Source organism: Rhamphochromis longiceps, linkage group LG7 (genome assembly GCF_057381845.1).
Source record: "Rhamphochromis longiceps isolate RC_006_pf linkage group LG7, R_longiceps_female_GT1.1, whole genome shotgun sequence".
Taxonomy (NCBI): Eukaryota; Metazoa; Chordata; class Actinopteri; order Cichliformes; family Cichlidae; genus Rhamphochromis; species Rhamphochromis longiceps.
The window spans coordinates 14,737,867-14,758,666 of NC_140563.1; the positions used below are offsets into that span (position 1 = coordinate 14,737,867).

Here is a 20,800-nt window from a genome sequence, read left to right on the forward strand (position 1 = left end):
TATATACACACACACACACACAATACACAATACACATGCAAACGACTGTGTAACAAGATTAAGAGAATACTTGAATAACCTTAACTTTTTGATGCGGTTTATCCTGTATGTGTGTATATATATATATATATATATATATATATATATATATATATATATATATATATATATATACACACACACACACAATACACAATACACATGCAAACGACTGTGTAACAAAATTAAGAGAATACTTGAATAACCTTAACTTTTTGATACCGTAAATATTTGAATATTGAATTTTTTTTTTTGGTTTGCTTTTTGTAATACAAAGCAATATACTTCTCCATGTTGAAAATATTACAGGGTAATTTGTTCTCTTTGCAGTAGCATATTTAAAGGAAACCATGCAAAACTGGGAGATAGATAAATAAAGGACTGTTTTATCATTAAACTTGGCAAAAACAATTCCAATTTCTGTCATACATGGTTAAGTGGCATATACAAGACACTGAAAACAATGACACATGAACTGAGTTGCATCCTTTTTATTGAATCAATGTTCATAAATGCTCTCCTTATATTGGCATTTATTTTGTAGACATTTAATGATTGCTTTAATAATATGGGAGGAAACGTGTTCCTCATACACAGACTGGCTTATCACAGCAGTGTGAAGCTTCGCTTCCTGCGAATATGTTGTCCAGCAGCTGCGGTGCATTCTGTGTTGGTACAACCACACTCCTCCACATACATGTATGTGTAGGGGACCGTGTCTCCATTTGGGCAGACCAGGTCTACAGTGCGATTGCTGAAGCATGTCTCCTTACAGCAGGAACAAGAATGCTGCATGACTGCTGCTTCTTTAGAGTACCTGAATACAGAAGAGGATGGGTTTAATCAATACTGAAACTATATAATAGTATTTTTTAAAACGTTTCAGAGGAAATTATTTTTAAGATTATCCTTACATGGTATAAGTGTTGCAGGATCCTTCGCAATATGGCATATCTACCTCCTGGGCAGACGTACAGTTGTTGTGTGTAATATTGGTTTTCATGGACATGAACTTGCATGCCTTCTCCTTCTCTGCGCCTTTTCAAAAAAGATGCACAGTTAGCCTATTTTAATTTAAGTATCTTAACCTAAAACAAACTCAAATGTTATACTCACAAATTTTACAACAGCCGTTTGCTGCAGTTTGAATTGTCCCCTAAGAAGGAAAATATACAACAACGACTAAATACAAGAAAATATACAGCAACAAAAGTTGTTCAACTTCTGTTCACACAGATGAATGCAAACAAGATGAATAATGAGAAAATGGATACTTACAGGCTGACAGCTGCTCTCATTGAATACTGGGCAGACTGTGTGTGAAGTGCTTGTTGTTAAAATCTCACCATTCTTAACACAGGTATACTCATCACACCTATTCTCAGTTGGTGACCAGGTTTCTCCTTGCTGAAGATAATTGAGAGAGATATATATGTACACACACATATTTATTTAAACATAAATAAACATAAGCATGTGGCCTTGCAGCCAACTTACAGACAAGAGTTGCTTGGATCCGTTAATATTGACAACACAGTGTGTCTGCACACACTTCCCGCAGCACTCATCTGAATCAGTTTTTACATATTTATATCCCTGAAAGACAAAGAGAGGGGGCACATTTTGGTTGCCAAGTGCAATATAACAAAGCTACATCTACACTACACTGATATTGTTTAAACTGGGTGTTTCTTACCATGTCACACGTTTTGTTACATTCCTGATCCTTACAGCTTATTACAGTAGAATTTTGTTCAGCCTCACAGGTACACTCCTGACATACAGACCCAGGAACTGAAGAACCAGGCTAGCAGATAAACAGAAAATAGCCGTACAGAATTATGTGCAGTAGAAATCCTTAAAGGTAAAAAAGGTGGCCAATCATTTGCTTCTTATTTACCTGGTATTCAGTCTCATTCCGAACACAAACCTTTTTAGGTTCTAGGAAAAAGTAAAAAATGACTAAAGATAAGTGAAAGTGCTAATTTTGTCATTAGGTTATGCATCAATTTAAACTGCAGTCTTTAGTTTACCGCATCTAAGTTCTGGACAGCATTTTCCCTTAGGAATACTGACAACTGGCTTTTTTCCAATTGAACAGGTCACATCTATGTCTGGGCAACCGCCAGGTTTACACTCTGTGGAGATGATAAAACATTTATTCAGAGTCAAGAATTAACATGAGCTAACAGTCATCTAAACACATTAAACACACGATTGCCTTGATGCTACAAGTCTTACGGCAAACAGGGGTAGAACAGCAGGGATCTGATGGATCAGTTTGGTTGATGAGGACAAATCCATCATCAGAGCATTCTGTTATGTTTGGTTTTGGGCACTCCTTAGGCTTGCAAGTCACAGTCTTTGTGGATTCTTCACAGGTGCACTTCTGGCATTTGAGCTCAAATCTTTCATTGAACTGAAAGTCATATAGAAAGTAATATATAATACTGTGGTTTCATTTGATATGTCACATTTGTCTCTTGCAGCTAAGTAAAGGTTAGGATTTTAACTGAACATGAAATTAAGACTTTGCTCACCTCACGAGAATTACCCTCAGGATCAAGACATCCTGTTGAAACAAAATTATTTAATCTTAATTGTAATTAATTCCAAACATAATCATTCATTCACTGCTTGCAGTAAAGCGATTTCTTATATTACAAGTCACTTAGAATTTCCTCCACACGTATACATCCACACATATAGATCACAAGCATCACAATGTGTATTCACTGAAATGATTCAACTCGGGCAATTATACCAAACTTACCACATGTTTTCACACATATGTTGGACTGTCTGCTGAAAAGTTTCATTCCATCAGGACAAAAACAGCCCTCAGCAGTAAAGTTCATGGTAGGTTCGTAAGAACTAAAATATTCAGACAGTGAGAAAAAGCATTAGCCCTTTTGACTATAATGGATTTTCAAGGCAAATAACACAAACTGTTTCCCATTGCTGGGAGGACCAAAACAAAAAACAAAAAAAAAAACACATGGCAGGGCTCCAGTTTGATCTATTAGTTGCACCAGAAAAAATGTGACCAACAATCAGGCATTTCTAAATCTGGTAAATCTTAACACTAGAATTTCACCAGCTTAAAAAAAATAGAATAAATAACTCATACTGTGACCCCTCCCAGTTGTACCGGAACTGAACATGTGCAAGTGGCATCTGCATGTTTGATATTTATGTGTTTCAACATCCCAAGTTTATTTCTTACATTTGTTCTTGTTGGTCATTAGCTGATATTTTACATTTCTGTGTAATGTCTTTAAAGTTGTCCGATCCTTCATGATAGTTAACAGGTCTGACAGCAGTTTAGGATAGCCTATCGGGTGTTTTTCTCTCTGCATTTGTTTTTCACTGCAAGTGTAAAGTATTTACTAAAATATTTATACACTAAATTGCAACACTGTTTGTGAAACCTCACTGTCACAGCAACTATGGAATTTGTACACCTTTGAAAATCTATAAATACAATATAGAGGCATGAGCAGTTTTACTGGTTGATTTGAGCCCCACATAATAAAGATTCTTCTTTTTGTTTATTGTCCTTCAGTCATGTTAACCATCTCTAGACCCAACAGTCTTAGCTAATTATAGGCCAATCTCCAACCTTTCTTTCATATCAAAAAACCTTGAGAGAGTAGTTGTCAAACAGCTAACAGATCATTTGCAGAGGAATGGCTTATTTGAAGAGTTTCAGTCAGGTTTCAGAGCTCATCACAGCACAGAAACAGCTTTAGTGAAGGTTACAAATGATCTTCTTATGGCCTCTGACAGTGGACTCATCTCTGTGCTTGTCCTGCTAGCTTAGTGCAGCGTTTGATACTGTTGACCATAATATCCTATTAGAGCGATTAGAACATGCTGTAGGTATTACAGGTACTGCGCTGCAGTGGTTTGTATCATATCTATCTAATAGATTCCAATTTGTACATTTAAATGGAGAGTCCTCTTCACACACTAAGGTCAATTATGGTGTTCCACAGGGCTCAGTGCTAGGACCAATTCGGTTAACATTATACATGCTTCCCTTAGGCAGTAACATTAGAAAACACAGCATACATTTTCACTGCTATGCAGATGACACCCAACTCTGTCCATGAAGCCAGATAACACACACCAATTAGTTAAACTGCAGGAATGTCTTAAAGACATAAAGACCTGGATGGCCGCTAACTTTCTGCTTCTTAATTCGGATAAAACTGAGGTTATTTTACTCGGAGCTGAAAATCTTAGAAATATGGTATCTAACCAGATTCTTACTCTGGGCGGCATTACCTTGGTCTCCAGTAACGCTGTGAGGAACCTTGGAGTCATTTTTGACCAGGACATGTCCTTCAACGCACATATTAAACAGATATGTAAGACTGCTTTCTTCCATTTGCGCAAAATCTCTAAAGTTAGAAATAACCCGTCTCAGATTGACGCTGAAAAACTAGTTCAAGCATTTATTACTTCCAGGCTGGACTACTGCAAAAAGTAGAATGGGAGGGAGAGCCTTCAGTATTCAGTCCCCTCTTCTGTGGAACCAGCTTCCAGTTTGGATTCAGGAGACAGACACTATCTCTACTTTCAAGATTAGGCTTAAAAGTTTCCTTTTTGCTAAAGCATATAGTTAGGGCTGGACCAGGTGACCCTGAATCCTCCCTTAGTTGTGCTGCAATAGACGTAGGCTGCCGGGGATTCCCATGATGCATTGAGTTTTTTCTTTCCAGTCACCTTTCTCACTCAGTATGTGTTAATAGACCTCTCTGCGTTGAACTATATCTGTTATTAACCTCTGTCTCTCTTCCACAGCATGTCTATTATCCTGTCTTCCTTCTCTCACCCCAACCGGTCGCAGCAGATGGCCGCCCCTCCCTGAGCCTGGTTATGCTGGAGGTTTCTTCCTGTTAAAAGGGAGTTTTTCCTTCCCACTGTCGCCAAAGTGCTTGCTCATAGGGGGTCATATGATTGTTGGGTTTTTCTCTGTACCTATGAAGCGCCTTGAGGCAACTTTTGTTGTGATTTGGCGCTATATAAATAAAATTGAACTGAATTGAATTGAATGTTGTAATACAAATATGTTTACATCTGCATCTTACATTCATGTAACCTCACTGTGTGTAGCATAACATTATTTGAAATGGCATCACAGTGTTTATTATCCTCTGATTAAGAGCAGCGTTGCTCAAAATGTGACATACCTTTTTGCTTCCTTTTGCTAGCTTCTGCCCATTTTTGTGTGGATCTGCCTGTAGTTTCTTAGTTAGTTTAGGTAATATAAAAAGGCAAAAAAAAAAGGTCTGACGACTCAGTGAATAATAAATGTCATGTTGAAGACCATGACACAAGAAAAAAAAGGAATCAGTGATAGCAGTAACCTAAAAGCGTTGCATCATTCAAACACATTAGTGTGTCAATCCCACTATGAGAAGACTAAATTCAACCTGGAAAGCTGTTCCCAATCTAATGTACCCTGTATTTTTAAACTAAGGGGTCTTTAACAAATGTATAAAATGCATAAATAAATACATATATTTAGTGGCAGAGTGTTGTTTCTGCTTAACTGCAAGAGGAGACGTGAAGCAGAGTGATTTAGGGAGCAGTGTCAGGTCGGATTTGACTGGCACAAATTTACTAATCATGCCAGTCTTTGTAGTTGACTTATGAGGAAATAACTTGTTAGGTGGCTGCTAGGAAGCACGATGATATACGATGATGACATATCATGCATAATTAATGCCTTCATTTAATATCTATAAATTAAATTTTACTTTTTGTCCCTTCCACAATTTCCTACTTACTGTGTCAAATGTTTAACTGCTCCTCAACCTCCTTTAATAATGACAATACTTGTAATAAGTGTAGCTAGACAGGCCCCTGAAAGTAGTTTAACCACTATTAGCTTTCCCCCAACAGATTGTCCAGAGCAGTTGAGAAAACAGGACAACCCATTTACGTTTCAAATCGTTTTACCTCACTTGGAAACAAACCTTTTGACAAACAGAAGACAGAGATACCTTGAAACCATAGTCTATTGTCTTCCAGGGGCCAAACTGAAGAAACGCTGAAACTACGGATAAACACTGATTTTGTAAAATGATAATTCATGGCAACATTCATGTTTACATTTACAATTATGGATCATATAGCAGTGGGAATATATTTCATTATTGCAGATGTATTTCTGAAGGAGTTGTAAAGCATATAGCATATAATTCCTCCACTTCTTCAGTGCCATGTGCCAACCCAGTGCAAAGCAGCTACCTAAATTCCTCTCACAGAGGCCCATTATCTTGTTAGTGATGTTATGTCTTCACTGTATATGATAGCTTTGGGAGAATTTCGTTCTCCACGAGCTTCACCTACACCCCCCCGCCGCTACTGCTCGCCTGCTCACTTCAACGGAGGACGTGCCGTCCGAACCGCCGGACGAGGGATTACCCGGCCTGTCGGAGCCGTCTCCAAGAAAGAAGCGACGTTTGCGCCGTCGGCGTGGCACCCCACAGCCGGATGTCGAGACATGTAAACAATCGGCTGTGGTGAGTGAAAGGGACACTTTTTCTGCTGCGTCAGACTCTGTGACTGTGTTTTCTGGAGCTATTGTTTGTGTGTCTTCTGAAGATAACAATAATTTTTCTGTCTCACCCATGGCCACTGCTTCAAAGACTGTTTCTCTTGAGCCTACGCTCTGTGTTAATGACTGTTTCCATTCTGTTTCCAAGCCTGGTATTATGAATTTAGACAATGAAAATGTTTGGGACCCTTTTTCACCTGCACTGATTCATTCAGGGGAAGTTGTAAACCTCACCAAAACAGTTTTTCCTGATCATGTTCTCCCATCCACACTTTCACCACAGTTTAACGTTGGGTCTGCAATTCAGTTAACGGTTCAATCAGCAGCTGCGCTGCCCTCCGTTCAGTCAGCAGCCGCGCTGCCCTCCGTTCAGTCAGCCACTCCACCACTCATTATGACTCCACTACAATCGTCTCCGCTACCTGTAGGTCAGTCTGTAGCCGCTTCGCTGCCTATTGCTCTGTCGCCACCAGTTCAGCTGCCCGCTCATTTACTCAGCCACCATCCTCACTGTCTCATTCAAAGCAGGGAACACACTTCACCACAATATCTGCTGGTTCTCTTAAGCTGGCCATGTCAGAGACAGTTGCTCCCTCTAGGGCCTCCCCAGAGACTGGGTGTCAGTCACCAGCTAACTCTGGACCCCTAGAGGTCAAGACGCCAGCGCCAGCAGCCTCACCGGAGAACTCACCAGAACAGTCTCAGCTCTCAGCACCCCCTGAGAGTTCAAGTGAGTTCACCCGTCTGCCTCCGTCCTCTGCTGAGTGTATTGGGGAACACTTTCAGCCCTCTGAGGACTGCATCCCACTGTTGCTGCCTGAGTCTAGCCACTGTGCTGCTCAGTCCCAGCCAGTGTCCACACTGGCGGAGGTCTCCGTACCTGCTGCTTCAGTGTCTGTTTCCACCGGAGGGCCAGAGGAGCCCGTCCAGTCTCAAGCCATGTTAGCTGGGGTTTCGGGAGAACCCAGCCAGCCTCAAGTGTCGTCAGCTGGGGGTTCGGGAGAACCCAGCCAGCCTCAAGTGTCGTCTGCTGGAGGGCCCGAGTCGCTCGTCCAGCCTCAAGTGTCGTCTGCTGGAGGGCCCGAGTCACCCGTCCAGCCTCAAGTGTCGTCTGCTGGTGGGTCCGAGTCACCCGTCAAGCCTCAAGTGTCGTCTGCTGGTGGGTCCGAGTCGCCCGTCCAGCTTCAAGCCAAGTCAGCTGGTGGGTCCGAGGAGCCCGTCCAGCACCACGCCTCATTTGCTGGGGGTCCTGGAGTACCCAGCAAGCACATCCTCACGTCTGCTGACGGTCCGGGGAAGTTTGTTCAGCCACCACCTGCTGAATCATCCCCTGTGACTTCTACACCGTTGCCTGCATCCACATCACCTCCTGCAGCATCACTGCCTGCAGGTGTCCGGCTGCCTTCAGGTTCCGCAGCCGTCCCGCTGCCGTCAGGTTCCGCAGCCGTCCCGCTGCCGTCAGGTCCAGCTTCGCCTTCGTCTTCGTCTGGTCCAGCTCCGCCTCCGCCTGATCCAGCTTCAGCTCCGCCTTCGTCTGGTCCAGCTTCAGCTCCGCCTTCGTCTGGTCCTGCCTCGTCTGGTCCTGCCTCGTCTGGTCCTGCCTCGTCTGGTCCTGCGGTTGCAACACCGCCGTCAGAGCCCGCTTGGCCTATTCTGCCTCACCTCTGGCGATTTTTTTTCCAGGCCTCTAAGTTGGCTTCATGGCCATTGTGGACGGCCTCCGGAAAGAGTTCGTCGCCGCCGCTGGCATCGCAGCCGACCTCCAGACCTGCTCAGTGGCCACCACTGCCTTCCAAGTGGTCGGCCTCCAGAACTGTTTGCCCGTCGCCGCCGTTGCCATGTGCACGGTCGGCCCCCTGAACTTTTCATGGACTCTTGTTGAGCTCTGATTTGGTTTTGTTTTTGATCTGTTTTCCTGTGTTCTTGGACTGTTTTCTTGTGTGTTTGGACTCTTGTGCTCCTTGTTTTTTGTTTCGGACCCTCCTTCCTGGACCCCCTCCGCCCGCCTTGGTCTGGTGCTCTTTTTTTTTTGTTTTGGGCTGTCGGGACACAGCCCTTGGAGGGTCGGTACTGTCACGGTTCTGGGTCAGTTTGACCCAGTATTTTGAGTTGTCATGTTTTTGCAGGTTTAGTTTAGTTCCATGTGTCATTTTCTGTCTGTCTCTCTATGTCGAGTCTGCGTCTTAGTGTGATGGTTTCTTGTTCCTGTTTTATTGTGAAGGTCTGCTTCTCATGTGAGTGTGTTCAGTTTTACCTCTGTCTCGTCTTGTTGATTATTCCCAGCTGTGTCCACCACCTGTGTGTAATTCCCCTGTGTTTCTCTGTGTATTTAAGTCGTGTCCTCTGTCATTGTAGTTGCTGGTCCGTCTGTGTATTCACCATGTTTCATCCGTGTGTTCCCTGCTGTCTACCATCGTCTGCCTCTGCTCGCCCTCCATGTTCATGTTCTGGTTTCTGCACTGTAGTTCAGTTGTTTTCCAGTATAGTTTCATTTGTCTTCGTTTGCCATTTTTCCTTTGCCATTTATTCAATAAACCACCTTCACACCTTCACGACTGCCTGCGCTTGGATCCTCCTTCATTTCTTCCACACGGCTCTTCTCACTCGCCGTGACACATACATCCATCTCTGCATCATCTATCGTATTGCAAATAACCCTCTGTTGCGGCTTACCTCTTGAGCCACAACCACCCTCAAGTACTTGATGTAATCCCTGGTTGCTCCAATCTCTATGCCAAATTATCCTTAATCAAAATACTTAACTGAAGTTGCCTATGGTGTGTTTATCAGAGTGTGTGTGAATGTTAGAAAAGAAAACACTTAGATGCAGAAAAGGAATGTGTGTTTGAATGAGTCATATTTACTTGAGTACTGAGTGCAAGTGTTTTTGATTATTTTATCTGAGCTGAGGACTAAATCTGTTTAAAAAGTCAGAATTCTGATAGGAACTCTGAGTAAGGCCCAAGTTGATGATGGGTTTTAATCTGTAACACTGTAAGGAAACTTGGAGTCACTTTGACCAGGAAATGTGTAGAACTACTTTATTGTCCTCGAACCATTCTTTAGATTTGCTGCAGCAGGAATAGTCTGCTTGTTGGCTTTGCATTATACCACAAGTGTCTCTTGCTTACTGAACTGTTTTCACTCTCTCTGTGTTTATATACCACTCTGCATTTAATCATAGTTTTTATTAATCTCTGACTCTCGTCCACAGCACATCTTTTGTCCTGTCTCCCTCTCTTCACCCCCTAGCTGAATGAGGCAAATGTTGTTTTGCCATAAGCCAGCAAAACTACAGAGGGTCTTCTCTGTATAATATTAGGGTCGTTACCTTAAAATTTAAAGTGCCTTGAGGCAAATATTTTTTTTAGATTTTGTGCTATGTAAATTGAATTGACTATGACCCTACGAGCCATTGGAAACTAATACAAATGCTTACATAAACTTTATAAGAATTATTTTAGAGCTGTGCATTTTCCAAAGTCTTAGATGTTTTATTTATTTTTAAAGCATTTCCTCTAATAAAAACATTCAGGAGTCACTCTGAAATTTGTTTCAGTTTTCAAGATTAAGGATATTTTTCTAATTTGTTGCTTGACACTTTACACACATGCCTTTTCCATTACAACTTACTTGTCTTCACAGGTTGGCTGATCTGCAGGACCACAAGGCTGATAAACTTGGTGTGATGGGCAGTGACTGGCTGTTTGTGAAATATAAAAACAAATCTTTTTTAAATATACATCCTGTTAAACCAATTTGTTAAATAACATGTACTGTAGACTGTTTTATCTCCTAAATACTATAGGATAACAAAAAAATTCCTCAAACAAGCCAATGAAATTACAATTAAATATCGCAAGCTTTCTTACCACACCACTTTTCTGTTTTAGTGTGGTTCCTCCAGTAAACACAAACTCCAGCACGAGCACAGGCTGCTGCATAAGTTTGCAAACTTGTGCACAGCACTTCTGTTTTGTTAACATTGCTGCTATCAAAAATGCAACCCTTGTAGAAATTATATGGCGATATAATAGGATGGCACTTTGCAAAGAGACTGTAAAAAAGAAAAGAAAAATATTGTGTTTTAAATGCAAACGGAATGGAGATAATCTGGCAGAATAGATTGGATAATGTCTACCTGCTATTAAGCAGCTCACAAACGCCTGTTTTGTATAGAGGTGGTGGTTCTTGTGCACTTGTAGATTTTGTAGGCGGTACAGTGCAATTGCCTTGGCCAATATCTTTTGCAGTCCAGTTGTCAGCCATCGCTGCAAAACTTTCAGCAAGCTGACCTCCAGGCAATATGCAGTCATCACTCGGGTTATTGTTACATGTTCCTGACAGTAATTATAATACAATTAATATAGAGGTTTACCTCAAACCAAGGGCTACTCGAGAGAGAGAGAGTTCTTACCACAATGACCCTTGGTATTATTGCCGAAGTTTTTATATGGAAGATTAACACTGAAGCCAGTTCCTCCAAATGTAATGACCACTTCTAGTGAAGGGATCTCCAAAACCAAGTCAAATCCTGAATTCATGACTGTAACACCATTTTGTGAATAGGGCAGCTTCAGACGTACTCCATTTTTCAGTGCCTATATCAGAAACCAGTGCCATGAAAAAAAAGGTTGAATACTCAAAATTAACAATGAGTGCTTCTATTTGTTGTTCTCTTATCTTTGAATGACTTTAGGCAAATATGAATACTGTATACAAATACTGTATAACTGCCGGTGCAAGAAAGATCAAAGCAACAATAGAGAATCACTGGTCCTTGCTTTACCTCCAAATTTGATCTTCCAGTAAGGTTATGATTTGTCAAATTGAAAATTTGCGATCCATTTAAAATAATTATAGATCGAAGACGGGAAACATCTTCAGTGGAATCAAACACATTATCAATGTAAATCCTTAAGTGATGCCTTGGATTAATTTCTTGCATTAAAACATAAGTGCAGTTTCCTTGATAATTGTAATAGAAGCCATCAAATGTAATGTAATGATGATTGCCCCATCCTTTGCATTCACCTGGAAAAAGAGGGCAAAAAATTAAAATATGAAATTGATTAAAAAAACAAAACAAACATATGTCATTAAAAAAACAAAAAAACAAAACAAAAGCACTAACCAAATTTACAAAAAAAGACTCACAATCACAAGCGTAATGTTGACAGCACTGGAACTTGTCATATAGAAGAACTGGTTTCTTTCCATTGCTGCAAGTTATGTTTTCAATGGGTGAACAGTGATGAGGAAGTATTTGAAATGTGTTGTTGTCAAGGGATATGGCCTTAGTGCAGTTGCAAAAAGGATGAAACTCTTGTCCCTGGTACAAATTGGGGGGGGGGGGGGGGGGGGGGGTATGTTGAGAAAACACGATTGCAAAACCAGAGAAAGTACATGGCTGTAAAATTATAAAATAAGGTTCAATCATACCTTTGTAACATGAGTGGTAGAATGCATGGTGGATTTTGGTGTTCCAGTTATAATCCTAGTATGATTTGTTGGAGAAGTTGAAATTGTAGTTGGTGTTTCAGTTGTGTTTGTAGAATGAATTGGTGTTGTTGATGTAGGAGTAGTAGTTGGTGTTTCAGTTGTAGTTATAGAATAGGGTGGTGTTGTTGTAGTAAAACCTGTTGTTGTAGTAGGTGTTCCAGGTGTAGTTGTAGAATGAGTCGGTGTTGTTGTAGTAGAACCTGTTGTTGTAGTCTGAGTTGTAGTTGTAGAATGAGTTGGTGTTGTAGTCGGTGTTCCACTTGTAGTTGTAGAATGAGTTGGTGTTGTAGTCGGTGTTCCAGTTGTGGTTGTAGAATGAGTTGGTGTTGTAGTCGGTGTTCCAGTTGTGGTTGTAGAATGAGTTGGTGTTGTTGTAGTCGGGGTTATAGTTGTAGAATGAGTTGGTGTTGTAGTCGGTGTTCCACTTGTAGTTGTAGAATGATTTGGTGTTGTAGTCTGTGTTCCAGTTATGGTTGTAGAATGAGTTGGTGTTATTGTAGTCGTTGTTGTAGTTGTAGAATGAGTTGGTGTTGTAGTCGGTGTTCCACTTGTAGTTGTAGAATGAGTTGGTGTTGTAGTCGGTGTTCCAGTTGTGGTTGTAGAATGAGTTGGTGTTGTAGTTGGTGTTCCAGTTGTGGTTGTAGAATGAGTTGGTGTTGTAGTCGGTGTTCCAGTTGTGGTTGTAGAATGAGTTGGTGTTGTAGTTGGTGTTCCAGTTGTGGTTGTAGAATGAGTTGGTGTTGTTGTAGTAAAACCTGTTGTTGTAGTCGGTGTTCCACTTGTAGTTATAGAATGAGTTGGTGTTGTAGTCGGTATTCCAGTTGTGGTTGTAGAATGAGTTGGTGTTGTAGTCGGTGTTCCAGTTGTGGCTGTAGAATGAGTTGGTGTTGTTGTAGTAAAACCTGTTGTTGTAGCTGTTGTTGTAGTTGTAGAATGAGTTGGTGTTGTAGTCGGTGTTCCACTTGTAGTTGTAGAATGTGTTGGTGTTGTAGTCGGTGTTCCACTTGTAGTTGTAGAATGAGTTGGTGTTGTAGTTGGTGTTCCAGTTGTGGTTGTAGAATGAGTTGGTGTTGTTGTAGTAAAACCTGTTGTTGTAGTCGTTGTTGTAGTTGTAGAATGAGTTGGTGTTGTAGTCGGTGTTCCAGTTGTGGTTGTAGAATGAGTTGGTGTTGTAGTTGGTGTTCCAGTTGTGGTTGTAGAATGAGTTGGTGTTGTTGTAGTAAAACCTGTTGTTGTAGTCCAGCTTGTAGTTGTAGAATGAGTTGGTGTAGTAGTCGGTGTTCCAGTTGTGGTTGTAGAATGAGTTGGTGTTGTAGTCGGTGTTCCACTTGTAGTTGTAGAATGAGTTGGTGTTGTAGTTGGTGTTCCAGTTGTGGTTGTAGAATGAGTTGGTGTTGTAGTTGGTGTTCCAGTTGTGGTTGTAGAATGAGTTGGTGTTGTTGTAGTAAAACCTGTTGTTGTAGTCGGTGTTCCACTTGTAGTTGTAGAATGAGTTGGTGTTGTAGTAAAACCTGTTGTTGTAGTCCAGCTTGTAGTTGTAGAATGAGTTGGTGTAGTAGTCGGTGTTCCAGTTGTGGTTGTAGAATGAGTTGGTGTTGTAGTCGGTGTTCCAGTTGTGGTTGTAGAATGAGTTGGTGTTGTTGTAGTAAAACCTGTTGTTGTAGTTGTAGAATGAGTTGGTGTTGTAGTCGGTGTTCCACTTGTAGTTGTAGAATGAGTTGGTGTTGTTGTAGTAAAACCTGTTGTTGTAGTCCAGCTTGTAGTTGTAGAATGAGTTGGTGTTGTAGTTGGTGTTCCAGTTGTTGTTGTAGAATGAGTTGGTGTTGTTGTAGTCGTTGTTGTAGTTGTAGAATGAGTTGGTGTTGTAGTCGGTCTTCCACTTGTAGTTGTAGAATGAGTTGGTGTTGTAGTCAGTGTTCCAGTTGTAGTTGTAGAATGAGTTGGTGTTGTTGTAGTAAAACCTGTTGTTGTAGTCGTTGTTGTAGTTGTAGAATGAGTTGGTGTTGTAGTCGGTGTTCCAGTTGTTGTTGTAGAATGAGTTGGTGTTGTAGTCGGTGTTCCAGTTGTGGTTGTAGAATGAGTTGGTGTTGTAGTCGGTGTTCCAGTTGTGGTTGTAGAATGAGTTGGTGTTGTTGTAGTCCAGCTTGTAGTTGTAGAATGAGTTGGTGTTGTTGTAGTAAAACCTGTTCTTGTAGTCCAGCTTGTAGTTGTAGAATGAGTTGGTGTTGTAGTCGGTGTTCCACTTGTTCTTGTAGAATGAGTTGTTGTTGTTGTAGTCGTTGTTGTAGTTGTAGAATGAGTTGGTGTTGTAGTCGGTGTTCCAGTTGTGGTTGTAGAATGAGTTGGTGTTGTAGTCGGTGTTCCAGTTGTGGTTGTAGAATGAGTTGGTGTTGTAGTCGGTGTTCCAGTTGTGGTTGTAGAATGAGTTGGTGTTGTTGTAGTATAACCTGTTGTTGTAGCTGTTGTTGTAGTTATAGAATGAGTTGGTGTTGTAGTCGGTGTTCCACTTGTAGTTGTAGAATGAGTTGGTGTTGTAGTCGGTGTTCCAGTTGTAGTTGTAGAATGAGTTGGTGTTGTTGTAGTAAAACCTGTTGTTGTAGTCGTTGTTGTAGTTGTAGAATGAGTTGGTGTTGTAGTCGGTGTTCCACTTGTAGTTGTAGAATGAGTTGGTGTTGTAGTCGGTGTTCCAGTTGTAGTTGTAGAATGAGTTGGTGTTGTTGTAGTAAAACCTGTTGTTGTAGTCGTTGTTGTAGTTGTAGAATGAGTTGGTGTTGTAGTCGGTGTTCCACTTGTAGTTGTAGAATGAGTTGGTGTTGTAGTCGGTGTTCTACTTGTAGTTGTAGAATGAGTTGGTGTTGTTGTAGTAAAACCTGTTGTTGTAGTCCAGCTTTTAGTTGTAGAATGAGTTGGTGTTGTAGTCGGTGTTCCACTTGTTCTTGTAGAATGAGTTGTTGTTGTTGTAGTCGTTGTTGTAGTTGTAGAATGAGTTGGTGTTGTAGTCGGTGTTCCAGTTGTGGTTGTAGAATGAGTTGGTGTTGTAGTTGGTGTTCCAGTTGTGGTTGTAGAATGAGTTGGTGTTGTTGTAGTAAAACCTGTTGTTGTAGTCGTTGTTGTAGTTGTAGAATGAGTTGGTGTTGTAGTCGGTGTTCCACTTGTAGTTGTAGAATGAGTTGGTGTTGTAGTCGGTGTTCCACTTGTAGTTGTAGAATGAGTTGGTGTTGTTGTAGTAAAACCTGTTGTTGTAGTCCAGCTTGTAGTTGTAGATTGAGTTGGTGTTGTAGTCGGTGTTCCAGTTGTTGTTGTAGAATGAGTTGGTGTTGTTGTAGTCATTGTTGTAGTTGTAGAATGAGTTGGTGTTGTAGTCGGTGTTCCACTTGTAGTTGTAGAATGAGTTGGTGTTGTAGTCGGTGTTCCACTTGTAGTTGTAGAATGAGTTGGTGTTGTAGTCGGTGTTCCAGTTGTGGTTGTAGAATGAGTTGGTGTTGTTGTAGTAAAACCTGTTGTTGTAATCGTTGTTGTAGTTGTAGAATGAGTTGGTGTTGTAGTCGGTGTTCCACTTGTAGTTGTAGAATGAGTTGGTGTTGTAGTCGGTGTTCCGCTTGTAGTTGTAGAATGAGTTGGTGTTGTAGTCGGTGTTCCAGTTGTGGTTGTAGAATGAGTTGGTGTTGTTGTAGTAAAAGCTGTTGTTGTAGTTGTTGTTGTAGTTGTAGAATGAGTTGGTGTTGTAGTCGGTGTTCCACTTGTAGTTGTAGAATGAGTTGGTGTTGTAGTCGGTGTTCCACTTGTAGTTGTAGAATGAGTTGGTGTTGTTGTAGTATAACCTGTTGTTGTAGTCCAGCTTGTAGTTGTAGAATGAGTTGGTGTTGTAGTCGGTGTTCCAGTTGTGGTTGTAGAATGAGTTGGTGTTGTAGTTGGTGTTCCAGTTGTGGTTGTAGAATGAGTTGGTGTTGTTGTAGTAAAACCTGTTGTTGTAGTCGTTGTTGTAGTTGTAGAATGAGTTGGTGTTGTAGTCGGTGTTCCACTTGTAGTTGTAGAATGAGTTGGTGTTGTTGTAGTAAAACCTGTTGTTGTAGTCCAGCTTGTAGTTGTAGATTGAGTTGGTGTTGTAGTCGGTGTTCCAGTTGTTGTTGTAGAATGAGTTGGTGTTGTTGTAGTCATTGTTGTAGTTGTAGAATGAGTTGGTGTTGTAGTCGGTGTTCCACTTGTAGTTGTAGAATGAGTTGGTGTTGTAGTCGGTGTTCCAGTTGTGGTTGTAGAATGAGTTGGTGTTGTAGTCGGTGTTCCACTTGTAGTTGTAGAATGAGTTGGTGTTGTTGTAGTAAAACCTGTTGTTGTAGTCCAGCTTGTAGTTGTAGATTGAGTTGGTGTTGTAGTCGGTGTTCCAGTTGTTGTTGTAGAATGAGTTGGTGTTGTTGTAGTCATTGTTGTAGTTGTAGAATGAGTTGGTGTTGTAGTCGGTGTTCCACTTGTAGTTGTAGAATGAGTTGGTGTTGTAGTCGGTGTTCCAGTTGTGGTTGTAGAATGAGTTGGTGTTGTAGTTGGTGTTCCAGTTGTGGTTGTAGAATGAGTTGGTGTTGTTGTAGTAAAACCTGTTGTTGTAGTCGTTGTTGTAGTTGTAGAATGAGTTGGTGTTGTAGTCGGTGTTCCACTTGTAGTTGTAGAATGAGTTGGTGTTGTAGTCGGTGTTCCAGTTGTGGTTGTAGAATGAGTTGGTGTTGTAGTCGGTGTTCCAGTTGTGGTTGTAGAATGAGTTGGTGTTGTTGTAGTATAACCTGTTGTTGTAGCTGTTGTTGTAGTTATAGAATGAGTTGGTGTTGTAGTCGGTGTTCCACTTGTAGTTGTAGAATGAGTTGGTGTTGTAGTCGGTGTTCCACTTGTAGTTGTAGAATGAGTTGGTGTTGTTGTAGTAAAACCTGTTGTTGTAGTCCAGCTTTTAGTTGTAGAATGAGTTGGTGTTGTTGTAGTCATTGTTGTAGTTGTAGAATGAGTTGGTGTTGTAGTCGGTGTTCCACTTGTAGTTGTAGAATGAGTTGGTGTTGTAGTCGGTGTTCCACTTGTAGTTGTAGAATGAGTTGGTGTTGTAGTCGGTGTTCCAGTTGTGGTTGTAGAATGAGTTGGTGTTGTTGTAGTAAAACCTGTTGTTGTAATCGTTGTTGTAGTTGTAGAATGAGTTGGTGTTGTAGTCGGTGTTCCACTTGTAGTTGTAGAATGAGTTGGTGTTGTAGTCGGTGTTCCGCTTGTAGTTGTAGAATGAGTTGGTGTTGTAGTCGGTGTTCCAGTTGTGGTTGTAGAATGAGTTGGTGTTGTAGTCGGTGTTCCAGTTGTGGTTGTAGAATGAGTTGGTGTTGTTGTAGTTAAACCTGTTGTTGTAGTTGTTGTTGTAGTTGTAGAATGAGTTGGTGTTGTAGACGGTGTTCCACTTGTAGTTGTAGAATGAGTTGGTGTTGTAGTCGGTGTTCCAGTTGTGGTTGTAGAATGAGTTGGTGTTGTTGTAGTAAAAGCTGTTGTTGTAGTTGTTGTTGTAGTTGTAGAATGAGTTGGTGTTGTAGTCGGTGTTCCACTTGTAGTTGTAGAATGAGTTGGTGTTGTAGTCGGTGTTCCACTTGTAGTTGTAGAATGAGTTGGTGTTGTTGTAGTATAACCTGTTGTTGTAGTCCAGCTTGTAGTTGTAGAATGAGTTGGTGTTGTAGTCGGTGTTCCAGTTGTGGTTGTAGAATGAGTTGGTGTTGTAGTTGGTGTTCCCGTTGTGGTTGTAGAATGAGTTGGTGTTGTTGTAGTAAAACCTGTTGTTGTAGTCGTTGTTGTAGTTGTAGAATGAGTTGGTGTTGTAGTCGGTGTTCCACTTGTAGTTGTAGAATGAGTTGGTGTTGTTGTAGTAAAACCTGTTGTTGTAGTCCAGCTTGTAGTTGTAGATTGAGTTGGTGTTGTAGTCGGTGTTCCAGTTGTTGTTGTAGAATGAGTTGGTGTTGTTGTAGTCATTGTTGTAGTTGTAGAATGAGTTGGTGTTGTAGTCGGTGTTCCACTTGTAGTTGTAGAATGAGTTGGTGTTGTAGTCGGTGTTCCAGTTGTGGTTGTAGAATGAGTTGGTGTTGTAGTCGGTGTTCCACTTGTAGTTGTAGAATGAGTTGGTGTTGTTGTAGTAAAACCTGTTGTTGTAGTCCAGCTTGTAGTTGTAGATTGAGTTGGTGTTGTAGTCGGTGTTCCAGTTGTTGTTGTAGAATGAGTTGGTGTTGTTGTAGTCGTTGTTGTAGTTGTAGAATGAGTTGGTGTTGTAGTCGGTGTTCCAGTTGTGGTTGTAGAATGAGTTGGTGTTGTAGTTGGTGTTCCAGTTGCGGTTGTAGAATGAGTTGGTGTTGTTGTAGTAAAACCTGTTGTTGTAGTTGTAGAATGAGTTGGTGTTGTAGTCAGTGTTCCACTTGTAGTTGTAGAATGAGTTGGTGTTGTAGTCGGTGTTCCACTTGTAGTTGTAGAATGAGTTGGTGTTGTTGTAGTTAAACCTGTTGTTGTAGTCCAGCTTGTAGTTGTAGAATGAGTTGGTGTTGTAGTCGGTGTTCCACTTGTTGTTGTAGAATGAGTTGGTGTTGTAGTCGGTGTTCCACTTGTAGTTGTAGAATGAGTTGGTGTTGTTGTAGTAAAACCTGTTGTTGTAGTCCAGCTTGTAGTTGTAGAATGAGTTGGTGTTGTAGTCGGTATTCTAGTTGTAGTTGTTGAGGTTGTTTCACAATGAGTTACACATCTTTGTATGTCCTCATTAAAATACGGCGTGTCTTCTCCACACTCAGGGTAACAACCTGCATTAATGAAAAACAAAAACATTGTGAAGTTACAGCAATTTCATATACTGATTTCGTTTCCTTGTTTTAATTAAAAAGTTCTTGAAATGTAGGACAGTGGTCCAACTAGTGTCACGGTTTCTTAAATAAATGAGTGAAGTGGGGATTGTCTACCTTTTATGTCTTCAGTTCTCACCTTTAACACATTGGAATATATACATATATGCTTACCTTCAAGTTGGTGTATATGAAGGGAGTTCATATCATTAGGACAAATTCCTTCTGGATTGTCACAGGTCTTGAGGCAGTGATTGGAGTTGTTATGAGTGTTGATGGGACACATTTTATAGTGCCATGTGCATTCACCTGGTTTATTGTAGTAATCACAAAATACAGCTAGAAAGAAAAAAAACCAACAGAAATGTGTGTAAATGAAAAATCAAGCTTAAGCCTATTTACTAGATGCTAGTTTTCAATAAATCAAATTAAAATAGAAGACCTGATGTACATTTTTAAAAAATGTTAATTAAGTATGAATCTTATGACCTTATCACCTCTTAAAAATTGTCAGTGTCATATTTTACAAAAAACCACATACACACAGACACACGCCTTTGGAACTTCAGGTCAGAGGTTCCACTCCTGACCAGGGTATATGAATCTGGTAAGGGTCCCTAGCCCTTCCTGTCGTATTCAGGTCGAATCTGACCAATTTAGAAATTTAAAAACTCATAAATATTGTGTTTTATATCTGATTGTCTCAAGGTCTTATAACATCCTCCGCGCTATGCACTTGAACATTTAAAAGTGATGAGGACCTGTTTTGTTGAATTTTGAGTGTTTTAGTCAACTATGTTACATCTATGGTGTTCCATAGAAAATGAATGGCACAGTATGTACCACCGGCAGATAGAGGAACTGGCTGACATCCAGAAATCCTTCCAGTAACAGGACAAAGCTGGACTGAAAAACATGGGAACAAACTCTAAGTATAAGATCCAGAGAGGGAGGGGTCAACCGCACCAGGCAAGACTCCAGGTGCAGGCTGTGTAAAGATGTCGCTGACACAATCTGGCACTTAACAGGAGGATGCTAGCAGGCAGGGGATACATAGAATGTTATAACCAAGTGGCTGGCATAGTATACAGGAACATCTGTGCAGAGTATGGAAGTCCCAAGTTTAAAATGCAGATACAGACAGAAACTGGTGATGGTTAACCAACCCAATGTTGTAATGTGCTAGTGGTTAATCGGAGCACTCAGTGCAGTGATCAGCAAGCTAGGCAAATGGCTCCAGCAGATCCCAGGAACAACATCTGAGATGTCTGTCCAGAAGAGCGCAGTGCTAGGAACAGCTAATATATATACACAGGACCCTAGAGCACCACCTGCAAGACTTTGGGTGCAATGTGTGTTAGGCAGGGCTCAACTCAATGGATGGCTTGGGCACTGGAACCAGTCTCCTGGAGAGGGGCTGGACTCAGTCTGGTGTTGCCCTGAGTGTTAGAGGCGGAGGTGGCTTGCTGAAAGTACGTTGGGGTTTCTCCCGGTGGACGAGAGGGTTTGTTTCCTGTGCCTTCAGGTCGGAGAATGGGTCCTGACTGTTGTCTGTGCTTTTGACTGACGGTTCAGAGTACCCAGTCTTCTTGGAGTCTCTGGGCAGGGTGCTTGAGGGTGCTCCACCTTGGGACTTTGTTGTCCTACTGTGAGACTTCAGTGCTCATGTGGGCAATGCAAGTGAGACCTGGAGGGGCTTGATTGGGAGGAACGACCTCCTGGATCTGATCCCGAGCGGTGTTTTGTTGTTGGACTTCTGTGGAAATCACAATTTGTCCATAACACACATGTTCGAACATAAGAGTGTCCATAAGTGCACGCGGCACCAGGACACCCTAGGCCAGGGGTGGGCAAACTT

The 20,800-nt window shown here is 41.3% G+C and overlaps 1 pseudogene; it reads right to left on the reverse strand.

Annotated features, from left to right (window-relative positions):
* Positions 1-645: 645 nt before the first annotated feature.
* Positions 646-20,800, reverse strand: part of LOC146664994 (mucin-5B-like) — a 42,507-nt pseudogene continuing 22,352 nt past the window's right edge.